We start from the raw sequence: 16,009 nt of genomic DNA on the forward strand, positions 1-16,009 counted from the left end.
TAGATAAGGTGGAAGCGAAGCTCAGCTTATGGAAAGCGAAGATTCTAAATAAAGCAGGCACGCTAGTTCTTATTAAATTGGTATTGAATAGCCTGCCGATTTACTACCTTAGATTATACAAGATGGCGAAGGCGATCACTGACAAGTTGATTGCCTTACAGAGGAGATTCCTGTGGTGTAAGGAGGATGGTAACAACGGTATACTTTTGGTGAAGTGGAAAATGGTTCAGGCTCCTAAGAAGGCTGGAGGGTTGGGGGTTGGGGATGCAGTGCTCAGGAACACAGCACTACTGTTTAAGTGGTGGTGGCGGTTTTCCAAGGAAGATTGTCCGTTATGGAAGAAGATTGTATGCTCCTGTAACAAATTGAATCCTCAGGTTATGCTTTCTAGTCAGACTCTACCAGTAAAGGGTGGCCCCTGGAAAGACATCTGTCAGTTGAATATAAAGGATTAGCAGGTAAAAGAAAAAATGATGAGTGGGCTGACAATGGAAGTTGGAAATGGGTGTAGAACACGTTTCTGGGAAGATAACTGGGTTTATGGTGGTCCTCTAAAAGCGAGCTTTCCAAGGCTCTTCTCTGTTTCAAACCAACAAGGATCTATGATAGGGGATTGTGGGTTCTGGGATGGGTTAGAGTGGATTTGGAATTTCCATTGGAGGCGAGAGTTGTTTCAATGGGAGTTGGAACTAGTGCACCAACTACATGAGAGGTTAAGACCAGTGAAACTATCAGCTGACAGAGAGGATAATCTTGTTTGGAAATTTGATAATAAAGGTATTTTTTCTACTAACTCCTTTTTGCAGGTGTTGCAATCTGAGAATCTTTCGGAAGAGATTACGAGTTATAGCTTCACAAGTGCGATCTGGAAAGGATTGGTTCCGACTAGAGTCGAGCTGTTTGGTTGGTTTGTTTTAGTGGGAAGAGTGAATACTAAAGAAAGGTTGAGTAGATTAGGCATACTTCAACAGCATGATAATATCTGTGTCTTGTGTAAAAAAGAAATTGAGTGTGTTCATCATTTGTTTGTATTCTGTGAGTTTACATGGCAGGTGTGGTGCGTCTGGTTGAGATGTTTTCACAGAGATTGGGCTGTCCCAGGAAGCATTAAAGGCTTGTTTGAGAGTTGGAATGGAACGACAAGTAGAAAAGAGGAGGAGAAGAGGTGGCTGGCTGGGTTTTTTGCGGTTATTTGGAACGTCTGGTTAGAACGCAATAACCGGATCTTCAACAATCAAGAGGTTAATGTTGGTGTCATACAAAACAGGACGTTTTTGAGCTATAAGGAGTGGACTGGTATTGATCCTACTGGTTGTTGATGGCAATGCCGGAGATGACATAGGATTGTTACCTTTGTTTTTAGTTTTTCTTCTGTTTTTGTCTGTTTTATGCTCCACTCTCATGTGTTGAGCTTCCTTTGTTTCAAAAAAAAAATCTACTATACGTGACTCCATCTTAAAAGATATTTTGCACGTATGTACAGTCAGAAGATATATTCCACTTGATTTCTCAATCTCAAAATTTGACCTTCCTTTCTACCAATTCATTCTCAAATATTTTTGTCAAATAATTCTTGATTGAATAATGAATTTTATCGTATTGCAAAATAAATTAAATATAAAAGCTATTAGCATTTACAAAGTTATTAAAAAGAATTGTCTTTGACTTGTGAATGGTGTACTTATAAAATTAACTTAAAATATGAACTACAAATATTTATAAAAATTTAATTTTGATGCACTGACAATGTAAAGTAGTTTTACACGTGCATCCAATTACGTAATAACACATCAATAAAAATAAATACATTTCATATTGATCGCGTGAATGGTCATCCAAAAGAATGGATGTGATTGTATGACTGTGTAAAACGTTTTACACTGTCAGTGCATCAAAATTAAACTCTATTTATAAATTGAATTTAGCATTACTTGAAAAAATTTAGTAAATGAGTCAACTAATCTTATCATCTATAGAACTATTTTTATATAAACCGTCTTGCTCTTGTCAAACTTGAATGAGACTTTCTATAGCCTTATAATTTTTGTCTTTATTTTCCATACTTTTTCTTCATATAATCTACTATTGATAGGATCGTAGTCAATAATCATTAGGTATGAAAAAAAAAAATAGAATAAAGACTATGTGAAAATTATAAATTTTTTAAATGATAAATATGAAAGGAAATTTATTATTGCTTATTATATATACTAATAATATGTCAATAATTTTAAAAATTTACTAATAATACTAATAGTTTAAAGATAATTTTACTATAGTTATAATAAATTTAGTTATTACTCTAAATAAATAATATATTTGAAAATTAAAGAAAAAAAGATTAGCGATAATTATGTTTAAAATGTTCCCATATTTTTTTTAATTTTTTTTGCTTGCCATTCTTTCATTAGTATGTATATTTGTGGCAATTGTTTTTATACTCTATTGAAAGTTGAATAATTTATGTTTTTTATTAATATATAACGTTCTATTTTTAGTTGGTTTATTTATTTTTGAAAAAAAAATTAATGAAAATAGTTAGTAATTTTTTATTTTATATACGATTATTTTTGCTTAGAGATATCCGCATAAATTGAACTAATTAATAGTTTACTACTCTTATTTTAAATTTGAAATTATTTTGTAAGATAAATTTATCTTTCCATTTAGTATAATCATTTTAATATATATTGAATCTTCTTCGTCATCTATGGGAGTGAATGTTTTCGATAAACGCACGACACGAATTTTGAATGTCCAATTATCACATCTTTTGTGAGATTTTCTATAAATTGTGTATCCAATCCATAATAAATTTTTTGATTTGTTGAGATGGAGGTTTGTAGAGCAAAGTATATATTTATATAGATACTTATAAGTGTGTTGTATATATAAGTAAAATAATGGACATTTCATAAAAAAGGGTGATTTTGTAATTTGATTTGTTTTTTAAATTTTATCAGTTACAATTTTGTTTTTGATTATATTTAAAATGAAGATTATAACTGCTAATAATAATTTAAAAATTAATTAGTTTTATGACATTAGTAACAAGTAATACATTTATATTGATTGATATATTTAATTTGTAATCATAAGACTTAAATTACAATCATGTGATTTTAAATGTTAATATTTTAAGAACATGACATTTAATATTGATGTTTGTTTCGGTATAATGATAAATTCATATGTATCGATACGTTTAAAATATAGACAAATAATAATAAGCCATGTGAAATTTATTTTTCCTGTCAGCATCAAATTTTTTTTAAAAAATATATATTATATCACTATTTTTACTAAAATATCTTTTTAATTAAATAAAAATAAAAAATATTTTTTTATTTAATTTTATAAAAAGTCTTAAATATCCTTATTTTATTTGATTAGACAAAAATATCTTTTTAAAACAATCAAATTTTAAAATTTAACCCATTCTAATTTTATATTTTCAAATAATTTAATCAATATAACAAAAACATATTTGAGAAACAAAAAATAAAAAATAAAAAAATTGTTCGTTCAACTTGGTTTCAAAAACTCTCTCTTGGATCTGTTCTTCTCTCCTCTTCCTAATTTCTCTCTCTCTTTCTCTCTCTCTCTCTCTCTCTCGCTGGAACTTGATCTCTCTCATCTGTCTCATTATAGCGTTGCCTTCAAGCTCTCTCCCTCTCTCTTCTCCGGTCTCGCAATCAAGATCGTCGTCGTAATCAAGGTCGTCGTCGCTATCAGAGAGCGTCGCCATCTTCCTGGTTCTAGAAAGCGTCGCCGTCTTCCTCGTTCTTCATCACTGTCGTCAGCTTTTTCTTTCCGGTAATTCCCTCCCTGTGATTTCTGTGATTTTAATTATTATAGCATTGGTGTATTTTTGTAATTAAGGTAATTTGGTTTTATTTTTGTGATTTTATATTAGTTGTTGTTAATTTTGACAAAATGAAAAACTTAAGAAAATTATACGCGGCAATTGGCAAGGTTGGACATGAGCTTCATGTGAGATATCTTGGTGGCCAGCTTTTAGTTTTATTTTGGGGGAATGATATGGTTTAGGTTTCTCACCCTAATTGAATTCTTATTTTATCAATAAAAAATAAATTCTCCGTTTGGGATATGCTCGAGAGACTTCCACTCGAGGGCATCTATATGAACAAAGATAGTTACAAGATTGTGCTTGTAAGAACCGCGGCTAATTAACCGCCTAATTAGATAATTAATATTTCCCAAAATAGGATTCAACAATTTAGAATGAGAATTGGAGGATTTAAATATAATTTTTGGACTCAGTGGATTTTTCTGAGTCAGAAAATGTATTTTCTGCGAAAAACCGAGTAAAACAGCGAACCGACAGTTGAACCGGTCGAACCGGTTTAAGTCTGGCCGTTACTGTGCGAGAAAAATTAAAAACAGTAGAAAACCTTAGGAAAATATTTAAAGTAAAAAACCGGGCGTTAATTTTAAAGGTTTGGCCAAAAGTTGGGCCAAACGGACTAAAAACGCTAACGGGTTGGATCGGGCCCAAGTTGGGCCTAAGCCCAACATATATATACTTTCATTAAAGGCCAATTCAGCACACAACACTCTCATAACTCACACACACACCAGCTGAGAAGAGAGGAGGGAGAAGAGAGAAGAAGCACTATTCACATTTCACTTCAATCCGCGATATCTTGAACTACGGTGCTTCGATTCACGTGTCGTCAGCGGCTACGTGAAGCTCTCGCCAAGCCCGTCACTTCTAGCTAAGTCTTGTGGTAAGTTTTTCAAAATCCCCTGCCCAGTTTTCTGCCCTAAGAATTTCGAGTTTTTGCGCTTTGTATTAAGTGAAATTTTGTGATTTTGAGTGTTTAGGTACACTCTAGCCTTTGATTCCTATTGGGTTTTGACCCAATCCACATTTAGTAAGGTGAGCATACTTGATCTCTTGTGGTTTTGTGTATATATGAAATCCTAGGTTTGATTTATGGAACTTGTGTAATTTCTAGCTTGAATTGGTTTTGTGTGGAGTATATTGGTGACTTAAATTGCTTGAAAGTGGACTTGGTGGCCGGACTTATTGATATTGATTGAGGATTTGGTGAATGGAAGCTTGTTGGAAGCTTAAATTGCACTCAATTTTGGGTTTTTTGGCATATTAGGAATCTGCCAAGGTATGGTTTCGGTTTTCTCTATGTAATATATAATATTTCTAGACACTTAGCCTAGTGACCCATATGATAGATTTGAATTGAGATGGTTGTTGAATTGTTGAATGATGAATTATGATGAATTATGATGAATTGATGATTTTTTAATATGTTGATGAATTATGATGTTGAGATTGATAAAGATGATGTGAACGATTTAGATGGATATGAAATGAGATTGATTATGATGCTTGGTATTGATAGATTTAGGATTGATGAATGTGTTGGTAGAGGATTGATTATAATGTTATATATTTGATATTTGAGGTTGAGAATAATGAAGTGTGAAGGAAAATTTGGTATGAATGGTGGAATGTGATACAAAAGGTGAGTTATGATGTAAATTGGAGTTTGGTGTGGTTTTGGTTTAGTTTTGGTTGTGAAATTGGAAAATTGAGAAATTGTGAACTTTTGGTTAAACTATAATTTTGATGAACTTCAATGAATCATATCTTGAGCTACCGTACTTGAAATTAAATGCATTTTATATCAAGTGAAAGATGATTGAACAAGCTTTAAAATGGTTTAAACTTTGTGAAAATTCGAATTTGGTAGAAGAAGATATGATTGTTGAAAGTTTGGAGTCAAAATCTGAAATTCTGCAAAGTTGAAGAATTTTGTTTCTGGTTTGTATGCGCATGCACACCCTGTGAATTTTTGAACCTGTGCGCACGCACAGGCTTACGCACACACAGGGGAAGGCTTGCTGTTGGGAGCGCTAGCACGATTTGTACGCACACATAACCAACGAAGTTTTGCAATCTGTGCACACACACAAACCTGTGTGCACGCACACGTTGGAAGGTGCACTCTGTTGAGGGTGTTCGCACGCCTTGTGTGAGCGAACAGAGTTGGAAAATTTTACACTTGTGCGTACGCACACCTCTATGCGTACGCACAGGTCTTGAAAATCTCTTGGGCGTGCGCGCACACACCTCTGTGCGTACGCACATGCCCTGTTTTTTAACTAAAACCTTGTTTTTAACTATTTTACCTTCCCAACAAGCTTATAAACTTCTGTGACACCATTTTAAGACTCTTTGGCTTACTTTTGGGTACCAAAACATGGGAAAGGTCCTAGGAAATTTATTTTAGTATTACATTAAAAAGTTAGAGAACGGAGGCTTAGGTTTCTGGTGTACTAAGGATGGGTTTGGTGGAGTGAGAAGGAAAAATGGTATATGAATTGAGAAATTTATGAACTAATGAGTTTAGAATGGAAATGTTAAATTGGCAGTGGTTGAGATGAGTCGGGGACTTGGAATGATAATGATGAATCATTGATATACTGAAAATGTTTCTTGAAAACCACTGAATCACTGTTTTGTACTGAGATTGTTGAGACGCTATGCGCCCGGCAGGGATGGTGGTTGGATCTCGCCTGTCGAGGTAGCGGTGGCGGCATAAGGGCGGTGGTTCGTCCCGCTTGCGTTGAGATGTGAGGTCCGTGGCAAGAGTATCCCGCTCGCATCCCTTCAGATCACTAGAGTGTGCAGGCACAAAATCCTGGACGGTGTTCCGAGCACCATATCTCGGGGGTTCCCAATATGATTCCGAAGGGCGACGTCTCCATGGAGATGTGTCGGGTTGGCAGTTGACCGACAATGTGATATCACAGCCAATAGGACAGGCATTCATCATGTGCATCTTCTATTTGTTTGTTTGCTTTGCCGACTTGAAATTGCTTGCTTAATTGTATAACATACCTAATTGCCTACTTGAATTACTTGCCATATATGCCTATACTTGTGTTTTACTTGCATTGATATTATCTGTATTTTCTACTGGGATTGATGAGGTTTGGAAGGCAGTGGCGATGGGATCGCAAGGAGGATAGGTTGGTGAAGGCTGTGGGACAGCGGAGAACTGTTAGATTAGAAAATCCCCTAAGATAGACTACCCTGTTTATTATGTTAAGGTTTAACTTATGCTTTAATGTTTTAGTATGCTTTAAGATGAATCTTGTGATGGATATGAAGTTCTAGGATTACCTCTGGCATTTCGGGGTCTTATATCTTACATCACTGGACACTGTTACCATACTGAGAACCTCCGGTTCTCATACCATATTCTGTTGTTGTTTTTCAGATGCAGGTCGCAACCCACCTCGGTGAGTTGCTTCGATGGTGACAGAGCGGAGGATCCTGGATACATTTTGGAGTCTTTTTGCTTATTTTGTTTAGATCTCTCATCTTTTGTATTTTACTTTTTCCTAGAGGCTTACTTTGAGAGAAAAACTTGTATAAGCTGTTTTTAACTATCTGGATTCTGTTGGGTATATGAAGATGGTAAGATGAGAAGATGACAAAATCTTATATTTGTGTAGTGGTTTCAAGGCACGATTAGATCGCTTTCTTTAGAGAGATATTTGTCCCCACACTTAGTTGCTATAGGGTTGATGACAATACTCTCCCAGGATACAATGAAACCTAAGAATTTCTTAATTAGCAATAGTAAGAAATTCTCAACTCTCTTGAACAAAGAAAATCTTTTAATGGTTGAGTAAATTGTACACTTAGTACTTCATTTTTGAAATAATGGACAAGGACTTATTTATACATATTGCACGTAGCAATTATGATTAGTTACGTATACAAATGGTTGTGTCTTTTCTATTGCCAATAGATACAATGTTTTGAACATACACACAATTCTTAAAGAGTTGTGTCCCTTTAGCCAATAGACACAATGTTTTGAACATACACAATCCTTAAAAGGTTGTGTCCCTTCAACCAAATGGTACTAAATGGTTAGTAACCGTTTAATATTAATAATATTAATAATAATATCAATAATATTAATAATATTAATTAATCAAATTTGTAAATACCCTTCAATCCCCCACTATTTACAAAATTTAAATGTCATACAAGTATATGCATAAAGAATGTGTCACTAAGATTAAACATTCTTTTAGTGTAAATTTTAAAGTTCTAACAAAGTAGTAGATGTCTAATCGATTAAACCTATACTCCATATGCTAGTACCAAAAATCACACACATTACTTATACCCTCCAAGTTCAAGAGTTTATAATTTTAAGCACTTATATGGCCTTGTGCTCATCCTGGTTTCATGAATATTTACGAGAATAAAACCTCTAAAATTCTCAATTAAAGCGGCACCACTCCTATATTCATATAGGTGGAATCTTTTGATAAATAATATTATCATTCCATTAAGAGTTTTAACTCACCCTCCTAATTTATTGTAAATAGCACTAAATCCTATACCTTAGTGCTCCAATTGCTAAATAACTTGTTATTACCCATTAAACCTTGAAACTAGTGGTCTACTAGAATAAGGTTGGGTTCCCATCATTTAGCAATAATAGGTTTTAATCCCATTTTAGCAGTACTCTCTTTGATTTTATCCCTTGACAAACCTTTAGTCAAAGGGTCTGCTAAATTTTCTTGAGATCTTACATAAGTGATGGTAATTACACCATCATCTATTAGTTGCCTCACAAATTCATGTCTCAAACTTATATGTCTAGACTTTCCATTATAAACCTTATTATATGCCCGAGACATGGTTGATTCACTATCACAGAAGATTGAAATGGTTGTCGTCTGCTATGGCCACAGCTTTATATCATATAACAAATTTCTTAACCATTCCGCTTCTTTACCTGCGGCTGATAAAGCTACAAACTCAGCCTCCATAGTAGAATGTGTAATACATGTTTGTTTCTTTGAGGCCCAACTTATTGCTCCACCACCTATGGTGAAAATCCACCCTGAAGTGGATTTGTTATCACTAAGATTTGTAATCCAACTTGCGTCGGAATAACCTTTTAAAACGGCAGGATAATCACTATAATGTAATCCCAAGTTTATGGTTTTCTTGAGATAACCAAGAACTCTTGTTATAGCTTTTCAATGTTGATTGCTAGGCTTTCCTGTAAACCTTGATAATTTGCACACAGCAAATGCTATATCAGGTCTAGTACAATGCATTGCATACATTAAACTTCCTATAGCACTAGCATATTCTAATTGTGTTATAGGTCTTCCCATGTTTCCTTCTAATTTAAGATTAGGATCATACGGCGTATTGGATTCTTTAATTGTGAGATGATCAAACTTTTCCAATACCTTTTTAATATAATGAGATTGACTTAAAGTAAAGCCAACTTCATTCTTATGAACCTTTATGCCTAATATTGTATCAACTTCATTCAAATCCTTCATTTTGAATTTAGAAGTTAGATACTCCTTCGTTATACGAATTCCTTCTAAATTTGTTCTGATGATTAACATATCATCCACATATAAACAAATGATTACTCCATAATCTTTAGTAAATTTTGAGTAAATACATTTATCCGCACTATTATGTGAGAAGCCATTTGATAACACCACTGAATCAAACTTCTCATGCCATTGTTTAGGCGCTTGTTTTAGCCCATACAAAGACTTAATTAATTTACAAACTTTCTTTTCATTTCCAGGTAGCACATAGCCTTCCGGTTGCTCCATATAAATTTCTTCATTAAGATCTCCATTTAGAAAAGCCGTTTTAACATCCATTTGATGTATATGAAGCTTGTGTATGGATGCTAATGCTATAAGAGCCTAATAGAAGTCATTCTTGCCACAGGTGCGTAGGTATCAAAATAGTCTAGACCTTCTTGTTGTCTAAACCCCTTGGCCACTAACCTTGCTTTAAAGGTTTGTAATGAACCATCAGTGTTATACTTTCTTCTAAATACCCACTTACATCCTATAGGCTTTGATCCTGGAGGCAAATCAACCAAGACCCAAGTATTGTTAGATAATATTGAGTCCATTTCATCGTTTATTGCTTCTTTCCAAAAAGCAGAATCCCTTGAAGCCATAGCCTCTTTGAACGTTTGAGGATCACCCTCTATGTTCATCACAATAGGAATCTTGTTTGTTACAGAATTCCTAGTTCCTTCTACCAAAAAGGTGATAGCCTGAGAAGAAATAAAATATGGACCCAAGTCCTTTTCTTTTCTTACTCTCAAACTCTTCCTTGGTTCAATCAACTCTTTGTCGTTTAGACGTTTATTATTTTGATTATTTATTTCTTGTGAAATATTAGTATCATTTTGGAGATACTCTGAATTAGAAGTTGAATCATTAATAAATTTATTTTCAATAAATTCTACTTCTCTTGATTCAACAACTACATTAGACACTAAGTCTAATATTCTATATGCTTTAGAATTTTGAGCATATCCTATAAAAGTGCCTTTTATGGCTCTTGGCCCCAATTTGGTTCTCTTTTGATCAGGAACTCGATAAAAGGCTAAACACCCCCACACTTTAAGATAATTTAAATTAGGTTTCCTTCCTTTCCAAATTTCATAAGGAGAAACATTTCTATGTCTTGATGATATCCTATTATGGATATGACATGATGTCAATAATGCTTCACCCCACAAATTGTAAGACAATTTTGCATTTAGTAACATTGAATTAACCATATCCACTAAGGTACAGTTTTTTTCTTTCCGCCAAACCATTTTTGTTGCGGAGTATACGGAGCGGAAGATTCATGCACAATACCATATAATTCACAAAAGTGATCAAATTCATTAGAAAAATATTCTTCACCTTGTAATGATTCAAGGATCACCACTTGTAGATCACGAAGTCTACTTACAAAGATTTGTAATTCATGAATTTGATCCATAATATCATTCATAACAAATTCAAAATATTTCATCATAGTAAACTTATCTGTTCCTTGTCGTTTAGTATTGTATTTTTCTTCCAAAGATTTCCAAATATCCAATGGTGATTGAATTAACATATGACCTCGACATACAATAGTATCTGCATCATGTTTCTTCTTCAATTTGAACAATTGTTTCTTCCTCTTCTATTGTGGAACTTCCAGCAGCATTGGCAATTGGTGTAGTCTTTGGGTCAATCACATATGCAAGATTGAGAACCGAAAGAAGGAATATCATCTTGTCTTTCCAACGGTTGAAGTTCGTTCCATCAAAGCGATCTAACTTGACAAACTCTTGATTCATGACCTTGAACGTGGTGTTTTGATCTTGTGCCATCTTCAACTAATATCTCTCTAAAATTGCTGGGTATATGAAGATGGTAAGATGATAAGATGACAAAATCTTATATTTGTGTAGTGGTTTCAAGGCACGATCTTTCTTTAGAGAGATATTTGTCCCCACACTTAGTTGCTATAGGGTTGATGACAATACTCTCCCAGGATACAATGAAACCTAAGAATTTCTTAATTAGCAATAGTAAGAAATTCTCAACTCTCTTGAACAAAGAAAATCTTTTAATGGTTGAGTAAATTGTACACTTAGTACTTCATTTCTGAAATAGTGGACAAGGACTTATTTATACAATGAAACCTAAGAATTTCTTAATTAGCAATAGTAAGAAATTCTCAACTCTCTTGAACAAAGAAAATCTTTTAATGGTTGAGTAAATTGTACACTTAGTACTTCATTTCTGAAATAGTGGACAAGGACTTATTTATACATATTGCACGTAGCAATTATGATTAGTTACGTATACAAATGGTTGTGTCTTTTCTATTGCCAATAGATACAATGTTTTGAACATACACAACTCTTAAAGAGTTGTGTCCCTTTAGCCAATAGACACAATGTTTTGAACATACACAATCCTTAAAAGGTTGTGTCCCTTCAACCAAATGGTACTAAATGGTTAGTAACCGTTTAATATTAATAATATTAATAATAATATCAATAATATTAATAATATTAATTAATCAAATTTGTAAATACTCTTCAGATTCTGTATTGTTTGTATATAGCTAGCCGGCTTAAACTCCGCGAGTCGTGGCTAGATATGCTATTATACCCTTATATTTTGTTATATTATATCTATTTCTTGTGCGTTAAGTTAGTAGCTTCGTGTGCACGTTTTGTGCTTTTCAAATCCTATTTTGAGCTGTATCCTTCATCGGGCTTCTAGAATATATTATTCCTTCTATATACTATATGTATAAGCTTTAGACTTGTCGTAGCCTTTGATTAACCTTTGCTTTACGACGCGAGGTAAGACTTAGGGTAATTAGGGTGTTACAGTGCTGATTTGTTTAACCCAAAGAGGCGACTTGAAGAAGACAAAGGAATTATTAGGTCTAATGCTTGGTAGGGGGTTTGTACCCCATTATGCTACCTCTAATGAATTATTGGTTCAACTTTGTAAGGCTGGGATGGTTAATGATGCTGCTATGGCACTCTTTGCCTTAGTGAAGATGGGATTCCAGCCAAGATCTGATTCCTAGAGGTATTTGATTGACCAAATTTGTAAAGACAGAAAACTGTTGTATGTTTTTGTTTTTGAGCTGCTTGATGAGCTTGTGATATCAAATTTATGATACTTATCAAGGAGCTAATACCTTAATAATTAAGGTGATGCATTTTGTGTTTCAGAAATAATTTCTGCTTAGAAATATGTGTGAATGTTTTTTTCTATAGAAAATGTGTATCCATTTTAAACATGGGTTAGGGTTGAGTATAATGAACCTAGTACTATGATTAAGTCATTAACAGAATAGAGTTTAGAATGGTAAATCGCATTAAGCTTTTGCTTTTAAAATATACTGAGTATTGAATTTGTTTTAATTGTTATATGGTTGCTTTGGATTATTATGTGATTTGATTTGTAATATTTCTTTTCCTTGTGATCAAGCTTAGTTAATTAAGTAATGAAATTCAGTTCTATTTCAGTGCATTAACTAAGAATGAGTGTTTTATGATTATAGTTATTAACGAGGCAAGTTATTCTCTTGAGTGGATAATTATTAAGGCTTGGTTGTTCATGTTTCTAATGTAATTGCTTGCCCGACCTTGGATTTAAGGCGCTATTCATTTTCTAATTGGTATATAAGATTTGGTAAGATAACTTTAAAGTTTAATTGGAAATTTAATTAAATGAGATGGTGTGAAGCGTGATCGTGGTGGAGATTAACAAACAACGTTAATGGTGAAAATGGTTTTTAAAACATTATATATGCCAATTTAGTTTTTTTTTTAACCTGGAAGACATATATGGTTGTTTAAAGCATTGTATGGTCTTCTAATGTTGCTTCCTCAGGTTAAACAACTTCATTTGCCAAAGGAATATATGTACATTGACAACAGCTTGGAAACCTTGGCGGCATATGTAGTCGCTAATATTGACACTTCATTTTCCGTCATTATGCAGCAAAGTGCCGCCTTTAAATGTTAAAAGTTTTTTGTGATATTGGTCATTCTCCTAAGCTTATATTTGTATGTTTCAGGAGAAAGATGTGTTTCCTATCTCTGATTTTGGCCTAAAGCACATCAAGCATCCAACCGAGTTTTTCGGCAAAACTTTGACTGCTAGTGAGACCAGCACACACGGTGGTTTCTCAGTTCCACGGAGGGCGGCAGAAAAGCTCTTTCCTCCACTGGTATGGCTATAAACTCAATTGGAAATCCTCTTTGCCTTTGCTTAAGATGTTGTATCAATCTGATTTTGTTTTGTTTTTTCTTAATTTTTCACTTTCATTTCAGCACTATACAATTCAGCCTCCAACACAAAAACTAGTTGTCCGTGATTTGCATAACAATAAACTATGAAAATTAAGAACGAATGTAGAGGCTATCTATCTTTAGCTTTCTTTTAATATATAGATAATAGATAATTATCATATATTATTAATGTATATATATAATTAACTATATACTATTATACTGTCATATTGGTAAAATAACTCATTTTTAAATTTATTACTTAAAAAAATGCATAAAATATATAAGTCTAATTAAATAATCGTATAAAAATTCAAACTATATATTATTTTGATATTTTGATACGTGGGTTATGGCATAAAATATAAAAGGTAAAATAATAAATAAATTTATAAGAATTTATATTTCAAACATGTTAGCCTATATAAAAAAAAGTTTTAATAAAGTTTTTTATGATAACAAATATAGATAAATTAGTTTAAATTAAGATTTTTTATTCTAAAAGCATTCACCAAACTTTGGAGTTTGAAGTAACAGAGTGCTACTTTGAACCAACCAAAATTGATGATACTTTTAAACGCAACGACCAATCACCAATGTATGGACCCTCCACATAATAACGGATAACACTGTCTCATTTTGCTCTGTCATTTTCTCATCCCTTTAGGTAGCGTTTGGTTATTGAGACACAGACACTGAGACATAGACACAGTGGTACACGGTGACACATGTTTGCTGTTTGATTTGGTGAGACACAGATTTTCGAAGGACACGGGAGGACACGGATGGACACGGAGACACTAAATTTGTGTACCTCCAATTTGGTGAGACACTGAGACACAACTTGTGAGACACTAATTTTTTACTCTTTTACCCTTATTGAGTTTTTAAAATTTGTCTTCTTATCTTCCCAAATCTTTTTTTTCTCTTTCTCTTTTAGATTCTACAACTAAATTTACTTTTCTATTTTTTTCAAAAAAAAATTTGTACATTTAATTTTTTTTATTTATTTAAATTTTGATTAATCTTTGATAAATTCTGAACTTTAATTTTCTATTTTTTTTCAAGAACAATTATATATTTAATATTTAAATGATAATTTAAGATGGTATTAGAAGAAATAAAAAATTATTAGAAGAAATAAAAATTTAATGGTGATGGCATGCATTGTTTGGGATAATAGGTGTATTGTAATAGTGGTAAAACTTGTGGTTGAATGAAGGGTAATTTAGTCTTTTTTAAATATATGTGTCTTATTTTTTATTTTTGTCAAACACAATACATAGACACAAATATTTTATGTCCATGTCTTTAATGTCTGTGTCTCTGTGTCTATGTCTCATCAAATATATCAACCAAACGGAGCCTTAACTTCTTTACATTTTGTCCCACTCATGTCCACAACTCTTCCCACATTTAGATCCTTGTCTGATTCTCCCAATTTTTTATATTGTTAAAATATATTAAAATCATTAGATTTTATTAGAATTATTTAGTATATCTATATATTTATTATATGATATTATATTTTTATTATTTTAATTCTTTTAGTATCTATAAATACCTTTTTATATTGTGTCATTCTATACAATTTAAATAGACACAAATCTTTTTTTTTATTGTTCTCTTTTATCCTTCCTAACATGGTATCAGAGCCATAATATCATCCTTGAAGAAGATACGTTATTTTTCTTCTGGTGAAATTATCGTAATTTTTGCATTTTTTCTCGATGCCATTTTTTCTTACATTTTGTCACTCCTTTCATATTTTTTCATCATCCTCCGGTATTTACCATCTCTTCGCATATCGCCACTTTTCGGGTAGTTCGCCATCTTTTTGGCAGTTTCTCTCATTTTTTGCAGCAGTTCCGTCTGCGCTTCTCTTGCGGCGGTTCCGTCTGCGCTTTTCTTGCGGCAGATCCGTCTGTACTTCCTTGTGCCAGTTCCGTCTGTACTTCTTTTGCGCCAGTTCTGTCTAAGCCTCCTTCTGGCGGTAGTTTCGTTTGCGCTTCTTTCCGACAGTTTCATCTGCATTCGTTCCATCAGTTTATGCAGTTTTTTTTCTTTATTTCATTATTTTAAATAAATTTCAAACTCAAGTTGGAGAGATGTTAAAATATATTAGAATAAATTAGATTTCATTAGAATTATTTAGCATATTTAAATATTTATTATAAGATATTACGTCTTTATTATTTTGATTCTCTTGGCACCTATAAATATATTTCTATATTATATTATTCCATACAACTTGAATAGACACAAATCCTTTTTCTAGTGCACTCTCTTATCTTTTCTAACATATATTATATGCATCTTTAATGTCATGCATGTTTGTGCCACAATTATGTTCA

This window comes from Arachis duranensis, chromosome 8 (genome assembly GCF_000817695.3).
Source record: "Arachis duranensis cultivar V14167 chromosome 8, aradu.V14167.gnm2.J7QH, whole genome shotgun sequence".
NCBI classification, from domain to species: domain Eukaryota; kingdom Viridiplantae; phylum Streptophyta; class Magnoliopsida; order Fabales; family Fabaceae; genus Arachis; species Arachis duranensis.